Source organism: Rattus rattus, chromosome 2 (genome assembly GCF_011064425.1).
Source record: "Rattus rattus isolate New Zealand chromosome 2, Rrattus_CSIRO_v1, whole genome shotgun sequence".
Taxonomy (NCBI): Eukaryota; Metazoa; Chordata; class Mammalia; order Rodentia; family Muridae; genus Rattus; species Rattus rattus.
This window is the reverse complement of record NC_046155.1, coordinates 45,514,673-45,523,721: the sequence shown is the minus strand read 5'-3', so window position 1 is coordinate 45,523,721 and position 9,049 is coordinate 45,514,673.

Below are 9,049 nucleotides of genomic sequence, written 5' to 3'. Positions count from 1 at the left end.
TCTGCAACCCTCCTCAGTCCCTCACAGGAACCAGACACACACATGACACATAGACATTCGTGACGGCAAAACATCTATACACACAAGTAAACAGTAAGGTAGAACTACTAGAGAGAGTCAGCATCTGCTTCTCACCTCCAAACGCACGAAAGCACACACAGATCAAAAGGTTTAGCATGCTGGGTCTGGTGGCGCATGACTATAACACTGGCATGGGGGTGGGGGTGACAAGAAGATCATGAGCATGCTCAAGTCCGCGAGCCTGTCAGAGAAATCAACAATGAAGGGACCCGATGACCTGAACATTCCTTCCCTGGAGCCCACATGGTAGAAAAAAAGGAAAGAACCAACTTCTACAAATTGCCTTCTGAAACACACACACACACACACACACACACACACACACACAATCATAAACACAAAACCAATAAATAATGTTAAAAAAAGAATACCAGTGTAAGAGTTCAAAGCCAGTCTCCACCATATAGAAAACTTAAAACCAACCAAGTCTGTGTAAAACCCTGTATAAAAGGCATAGCAGCATAGCAACACACACTGGCCGTTGTATTGGGGCATGGGGGTGTGTGTCTTTGAAGCAGTATCTGAGCTAGCTTTGAATTATGCAGTCAGGCTGGCCCTAAACTTGTAACAGTCCTGCCTCAGCCTACTGAATGCTGGTATTAGACTGAGCCAGGAAAACTGACTCCAGGTTCGTTTAACGATGGCGTCATTCTGTATGTGGAGGCTTCACAGTTTGCTTTTTTTCACGTATCAATGTGTTAATGAAGTCACTAGGTTCCTGGGCTATGAAAGAAAACTAGTTCCATTACATGAACATATAATTATTTAGATGTTTCCATTATTTCCATTATTTCTTGGTTTTTCATGCTCACATGCTGCTATCGAAATATGTAACTGTATACGTCTTATGTGGCTTTGTACTGCTTCTAAAGATTTTATTTATTTATTTATTTATTTATTTATTTATTTATTTATTTTGGTTCTTTTTTTCGGAGCTGGGGACCGAACCCAGGCCCTTGCGCTTCCTAGGCAAGCGCTCTACCACTGAGCTAAATCCCCAACCCCTATTTATTTGTTTTATATATATGATGAGTGCATTGTTGCTGTCTTCAGACACACCAGAAGAGAGCATCAGATCTCATCTCCTATTATAGATGGTTGTAAGCTGCCATGTGGTTGCTAGGAATTGAACTCAGGAGGAACAGTCTGTGTTCCAAACCGCTGAGCCATCTCTCCAACCCTGGCTTTGATCCTCCTGTCTTTAACCTCAAACTGGGATTATGGACATGTACTACCATGCCTGGCTGTTAGATTATTTATTCATTTATTTATTTATTCATTTATTTACTGGTGTAAGAGGTAGGGTCTTCTTTAGAGTCTAGGTCAAAGATGAGTCATCTATAGTCAAGAATGACATTGCGCTCCTTATCTTCCTAACCTCATACCCCAGATTCTTTCTTCTCTTCATGCCTCTGCTTAGATCTGTATTAAGAAACCTTCCTTCGAGGCCAGAGAGATGGCTCAGCAGAGACTGCTCTTTCAGAGGTTTTGAATTCAATTCCCAGCAACCACAAAGTGGCTCACAACCATCTGTAATAGAATCCGATGCCCTCTTCTGGTGTGTCTGAAGTGTACCACAATGTACTCATATAAATAAAATAAATAAATTTAAAAGAAAGGAAGGAAGGAAGAAAGAAAGAAAGAGGGGGCTGGAGAGATGGTTCAGCAGTTAAAAGCACTGACTGCTCTTCCAGAGGTCCTGAGTTCCATTCCCAGCAACCACATGGTGGCTCACAACCATCTGTAATGGGATCTGATGCCCTCTTCTGGTGTGTCTGAAGACAGCGACAGTGTACTCATATAAATAAAAATAAATCTTTTAAATAAATAAGTAAATGAAACTGTCCCTGAGGAATGACTAAGAATGGCATGGAATGTCACTGTACTTTCTCCTGTGGAAGAGACATTCTAAAAGAAGTTAGGGTGTGACACTCAGCTATATTCCTAGTGCCCAGGAGGCTGAGGCTGGATGTTAGAGGACAGCCTAGGCTACCTAATGAGACTTGCTCTTCTCCTCCAAAATGCAGGCATTGGGGACAAAGCTGTGGCTCAATGACAGAGCACTTGCCTAGCATATGTACTACCCACAGTTTCATCACCATCACCTCAAAAGAAAGATGCTCTGGCCAAGTGCTTCCTATGCACTCAGCTGGGGAGAGGCTGAGGTAAATCTTGCCCGAGTCCACAGGTTCAGGGCCAGGCATGTGGCAGTGAATTTTAGTCTTAAAAGAAAAACAACAACAACAACAGCAAAGCCAGACAGGATACCTGATGATGAACACTTTTTTTTTTTTTTTTTTTTTGCCTCCAATTCTGAAATAGCTTCTTTGTGTATCCTTAGCTGTCCCAGATCTCCTTTTGTAGACCAGGCTGGCCTCGAACTCACAGAGATCCCCCCAAGTGCTGGGATTAAAGGTGTGGGCCAACACTGCCTAGCAATAGCACATAGCTTTAATCCCAGCACTAGGGACGCAGAGCTCTGGTCTACAAAGTGAGTTCCAAGAGAGCCGGGGCTAGATAGAGGAACCATGTCTCAAAAACAAAATCCAAACAAAACAAAAGAGAAAGATAATAGGGAAAAAAATTCCTGAGTGTCCAGTGTGTGGGGAGATGGCTTCCCGAGTGAATGCATATTGCTAATACGAGCAGAGCTATGTCAGAGACCCCACAGTCTTAGATCCATAGGAATGGCAGCAAGTTCTTCCCTTGGTTCCTCCGAAAACATTGGTAGTGTGCGCAGAAACTACCAACCAACCACAGCTTCCTGCTCCTACATGACTGCTCCCCTGCAGACATGGAACCAAAATTAGTGAACCTGCTTCCTGATTCAGGTTCAGCCGTGTACGGCAAACCAGCTGTGTTTCCGGGCTGCTCGCCTGTCTTCGTCAGAGTGCACGGCCCACACAAGCCCAGCTCTTCTCTATGCGTTTCTTTAACTCCCCGTCATCCATGTCAGGCCCTAAGGACAGACATGAACTTGTGGCTGGTGGTTTGTCTACAACCCCGCTAGCACAGCACCCGCTTTGCATGTGCACGTCCTGAGCATTGAGCAGCAACAAAACAGAGGTGTGTTCCTAAAGGCCAAGAAGAAAAATCTCAGAGACGGGCCACCCGAACACTGGGAACTGCCGCCATTTATCTGGGTCCGTTCCCACCAAAGTCTGATCTAATTTTCCCGATGGACTTATCTTTTTATTATTTGAATAGGGTCTCACCCTAGAGCTCCAGTTGGTCTAGAACTGGCAAGCCTCCTGAACTGCTTCCCCAGTTTTAGGACTCCGTGTACCTGTCAGCACGTCCATTTTTTTTTTCTTTTTTTTTTTTTTTTTTTTTCCGGAGCTGGGGACCCAACCCAGGCCCTTGCCCTTCCTAGGCAAGCGCTCTCCCCCTGAGCTAACCCCCCCACCCCTTAATTTTTTATCTAAATTAGTTTTTTTTTTTTTTTTTTAAATTATTTATCTAAATTATTTATAAGAGTAACCCATCAGATCCACTTTTTTGAAAAATGGCCATTTTCCAGCCCCCCCACGTCCACTTTTAAAAAATGTTTGTTTTTGTTTGTCTTGCTTTTTTAAAGATTTATTTATTTTATGTGAATACACTCTTCGCTGTCTTCAAACACACCAGAAGAGGGCATCGGATCCTATTACAGATGGTTGTGAACCACCGCGTGGTTGCTGGGAATTGAACTCAGGAACTCTGGAAGAGCAGTCAGTGCTCTTAACCTCTGAGCCATCTCTCCAGCCCCAGAAGGCTTTTGTTGTTGTTGTTGTTGTTGTTGTTGTTGTTGTTGTTGTTGTTGAGATAACAGTAAGTATAATCAATATGGTATACTCAGAGACCCTATAAAATTTTTTCAATAGGAAGACAGTGATCAAGAAAGCCAAAAGCAGGGCGGAATTCTGAAGGCACCAGATATGCACAGGGTGCATATAAATAATATGCAGACCCAACACTCAATATACATTAAAAAAATCTAAAAATATGGGGTTGGGGATTTAGCTCAGTGGTAGAGCGCTTGCCTAGGAAGCACAAGGCCCTGGGTTCGGTCCCCAGCTCCGAAAAAAAGAACAAAAAAAAAAAAATCTAAAAATACATTTATAAAACCTTTTCCTAAGAGAGAGGCATTAATTCACAGGACATGTTTTTCCAATATGAATTATCAATCAGAAGTCAGGCATGGTGACACAAACCTATAATGCCAGCCAGCATTCAGTCAGCTGAGGCAGAAGGATTACTTCAAATATAAGATCATTCATGATTACTGTGACTTCCAGGCTGGGGCATCTGAGAACCTATCTTTAGAGAGAGAAAGAGAGAGAGAAGGAGGGAGGGGGAGAGAGTAGAGAAAAGGAGGGAGGGAGAGAGAGAACCTGAGGGAGAGAGGGGAGAGAGAGAGAGAGAGAGAGAGAGAGAAAGAGAGAGAGAGAAGGAGGAAGGGAGAGGGGGAGGGGGGGGGGAGAGGAAGACAGAAAGAGAGAGGAGAGAGGAAAAGAGGCCAGTGGGGAACAAATGGAAAGAGAGAGAGAAAAGGTAGGGGGAGAAAGAATAGGAGAGGGAGAGAGAGAGAGAGAGGAGGGGGAGAGGAGAGAAAAAAAGAGAAAGAAAGAGAGAGAGAGAGAGAGAGAGAGAGAGAGAGAGAGAGAGAGAGAGAGAAATGTTATGCACTTGGTACTGCAGGTCTGTAATCCCAATGTCTCAGGAGGCTGAGACAAGAGGAGCAGAAGTTGGCACCGACTGGGCGACATAGCAAGCTTCAGGTCAGCCTAAGCTACAGTTCAAACCCTATCTAAGAAAAAAAAAATCAACAGGCATGGGCTGCATTCAGAGGAGTCAGAGGCAGGAAGACAGCTGTTGGTTCAAGTCCAGCTTGCTGTACACAAGACAGTTTCAGGCTGGTTCAGCAACACAATGAGATCCTGCCTCATACTCCTGTGTCCAAAAACACTTAAAGACCTTTCACAAGGGCTCCGCCCCATCTCTGCATCATCCCAGGTCTACCTGCCAAGCCCTGGGGCCTCTCTTCCCCCTTTCTGCTGGCACCATGATTCCCAGGGCAGCTCCAAAGATGCTCTTTCCTTTGCATGTCTGATCCCTGCTGAGGAGGAGGAAGGGATGACCTAGCCGCTTGTTAGCTCTGTGACCTTCCGCAAATTTCAATGACCTAAATTCCCCAGGCATGGTTCCTCTACATCTATTGAGATGATATTTCCTTAAAAAACAAAATGAAACTGGGACCCTAAATCACCTAGGGTGGGAGTGGAAGAATCAAAGGTAATCCTTCTAAAGAAGATAGTGAGGAAGCATTTACTAGGTAGTAGGTGGAGAAGAGCAAGAACTACTTTTGTTGTTTTGTTTTTATTCTTTATTTACTTTTTAAAAAGATCTATTTATTTATGTGAATACACTGTAGCAGTCTTTGTGAATACATTGTAGCAGTCTTCAGATACACCAGAAGAGGGCATCGGATCCCGTAACAGATGGTTGTGAACCACGTGGTTGCTGGGAATTAAACTCAGGACCTCTGGAAAAGCAGCCAGTGTTCTTAAGCACTGAGCTATCTCTCCAGTGTGGTTGCTGGGAATTGAACTCAGGACCTCTGGAAAAGCAGCCAGTGTTCTTAAGCACTGAGCTATCTCTCCAGTCCCCAGGAGAAATGGTTTTAAAGGAAGGTTAAACTGATTAACCTTGGGGTTGGAGATTTAGCTCAGTGGTAGAGCGCTTGCCTAGCAAGTGCAAGGCCCTGGGTTCGGTCCTCAACTCCGAAAAAAAAGAAAGAAAGAAAAAAGAAAAAAAAAGTGATTAACCTCCTGGGCTAAGGGTTGTGGGTCGGTGGTAGAACATTCACTTTACTATGTGGCCCCCGATAGGCGGGCACTTACTATTGGGATTACAGGTGTAAACCGGGCTAGGACAACACCTGTCTTGCCTATATGTGGCCTAGGTTCGATGTAGAACAGTCAATGGATAACTTTTGGGGGGTCCTCTTTCTTCTGCTGTCGTAGACTCAAGGTATTGATGTGAGTCCTGTGTGGCAAGGACTTTTACCCACTGAGCCATTTTACCAGTCACACAAAATTATTTCTAAGAAAATATATGGAGGAGAGACCCTTGATCCTGTGAAGGCTTGATGCCCCAGTGTAGGGGAATGTCAGGGCGGAAAGGTGGGGAAGGGGTGGGTGGGGGAGGTGGGGGATCACCCTCATAGAAGCAGAGGGAGGAGGGATGGGATAGGGGACTTCCAAAGAGAAAACTGGGAAAGGGGATAACATTTGAAATGCAAATAAAGAGGGCTGGAGAGATTGGTCAGTGGTTAAGAGCCCCGACTGCTCTTCCAGAGGTCCTGAGTTCAATTCCCAGCAACCATATGGTGGCTCACAACCATCTGTAAAGAGATCTGGTGTCCTCTTCTGGTGTATCTGAAGACAGCTACAGTGTACTTATATATAATAAATGAATAAACCTTAAAAAAAAAAGAAATGCAAATAAAGAAAATATCCAATAAAAAAAGAAAATATATGAAAAAATAAGTTTCATTATGACATTTTCGGGGTTGGTAGTGAAGTTCAACAGTTCTAGCATGCATAAGGCCCTGGGTTCAATCCCCAGTACTGACAAAAAATTAAATCATGGGCTGGAGAGATGGCTCAGAGGTTAAGAGCACTGACTGCTCTTCCAGAGGTCCTGAGTTCAATTCCCAGCAACCACATGGTGGCTCACAACCATCTATAACAGATTCTGGCGTATCTAAAGACAGCTACAATGTACTCATATATACTAAATAAAGTATTTTTAAAAAAAAGTAAATCATGATGATGTCATTTTCATATATGCTTTAAGCTTTATTCTTTTTTTTGTTAAGTTATTTTCTGTGTGTGGGCGTTTTGCTCACATATATGCATTTATACTGTGCATCATTCAGTGCTCTTGGAAACCAGAAGAGGGCATCAGATCTCCTTATGTTATCACTGTGAGCCGCCATGTGGGTGCTGGCAATTGAACCCTAGTCTTTTTATAAGAACATCCTGCATGAGCCAGGGTGCACACATCTTTGATCCCAGCACTGGAGAAGCAGGTGGATCTTTAAGGCCAGCTACACAGTCATCTATCTCTCCAGCCGTGTACTTCCTTTTTTTATTTATCCTCCTTCCACTCTTCTCCCTTCTGTCTCTTCTTGCAAGAGACCATACGCATAAAATAACTCCCTCCCCTCCGACATAAGTTGTATTCAGCTCTCTGAACCCCAGCGTTGCAGAGCTGACGGCAGGCGGAGTTGCACGTGGTTTGGTGGTGTGCTCTCTACCACTGAGCTGTGTGGCCCAACCCTGGGCCTCAGTGTGCTTGCTTGTGCAATGTAGGCGATAAACAGCACCTTCCAAAGGTCCTCATGAAATCCTTGGGAGGCGGAAGCGGTAGGATCAGTAGTTCCAGGCAAGAGAGAAGCTAAGTGGGTAAAGGGTTTGTTCTGCAAGCATGAGCACCTACCTAAAAATACAGATGTGGTAGTAAGTGCCTGTAATCCTAGCACTGGGGCGTTGGGGATGAGCACATCCTTGGGGCTCCACAGCCCTCAGGGTTAGCCTGAGGAGCCCCACAGCTCGGTGAGAGACTGGACGGTGTTAAGATTAAGATGGCTCCCGAGAAAGTACGCCAGAGGTTGACCTCTGGCCTCTGCACGTACACATGAAACTATGCACACACATGCACAGGCATCATTCACACCGGAATGTACAACGTCCTTATAAAGGAGACCACTTATAAAGGTGTACAACGCCCAGCACACAGCCTGGTACTTGTTCACTGCTGCAGTTTGATTTTTGTCTCCGTCCTTACATTTCACCTTCTACATCTCCGACCCAGAAGAATCTCCCATTGAGAAGGAAGGGAGACCTCTCTGTAGGCTCAGGATCAGCACGGAATCTGGTCTAGCTAGTTGTCTGGAATGAGTGGCCTTGGGGGTAGGTGGTCACAGGACCGGGAGAAGGCACACTCACGGAGTCAAAGTTGAAAGACATTCCCCTTCCTCCATTCCGCACTCTCCTGTCATCTTTGAAATAAACTCCAAAAAAAAAAAAATTAAAAAAAAAAAGCATACTGTACTAATAACGTCTATCCAGTACTGCTACATGGGGAGAGAGGCTATGCTGGGATCTGGGTATACATCGTCTGGTTTATATCTCATCAAGCTGCAGGTACCAATTACAGAGGGTAAAGCCGGGAGTTCAGGGTGGGGCTGTAGGCTGTCGTTCAGCTCATGAGGGGGTTGTGCTGGAATTCAAATCTAAGCATCCAGAACCCTGGGCTATTTTGTTGCCTTAGGTCCTCTCTGCTCCCTCTAGTGCTGACCTCTGAAAGAACGTGGAAAGGAGGTGCACTCTGGCAGAGAGGATGCTGCCAAGGAAATGCTGGTGTGTGGATGTTTTTTTGTCAAGTCCTTCTATGCCCTTGGTGGGGGTGGGGACGGGGACGACTTCAAGCGGCGTAATCCCGAGAAGCAACTCCAATTCTCAACGCTGGGGGAGGGGTATTCTCATTCCCAGGCACGCCCTCCTTTCAATCCTCAGGCTCTCCTTCCATAGTTTCTTGCTCCTTAGCAAAAACCTAAGGTTGGGGTACTTGGTCTCATAGCACCTTAGCCTCCATATTTGTAACCGTCTCCTGGACAGTCAAACCAGCTGTGCAAACTCCTAAGTCGGAGTAGGGAAATCAAACACCTTGGTCAACCAATCCCCATTTTAGCAACAAAGGGAAGCCAATCTACTCAGTCTAGCTCAGAAACCTTAGAGAGAGGATACCAGCCCAGGTTCCCAGAATCTACCCACGGAATACACTATGAAGCCTTAGAGAGAAGCTAAGGCTTGGGGACCCCCCACCCCCCGGAACTCCTTCAAGCAGTTCCCCTCCTCCCCGCTAATAGGTATTTCCTGTTTATGAGGCAGCTAGGGCTGGGCTTTGGGGAAGGGATGAA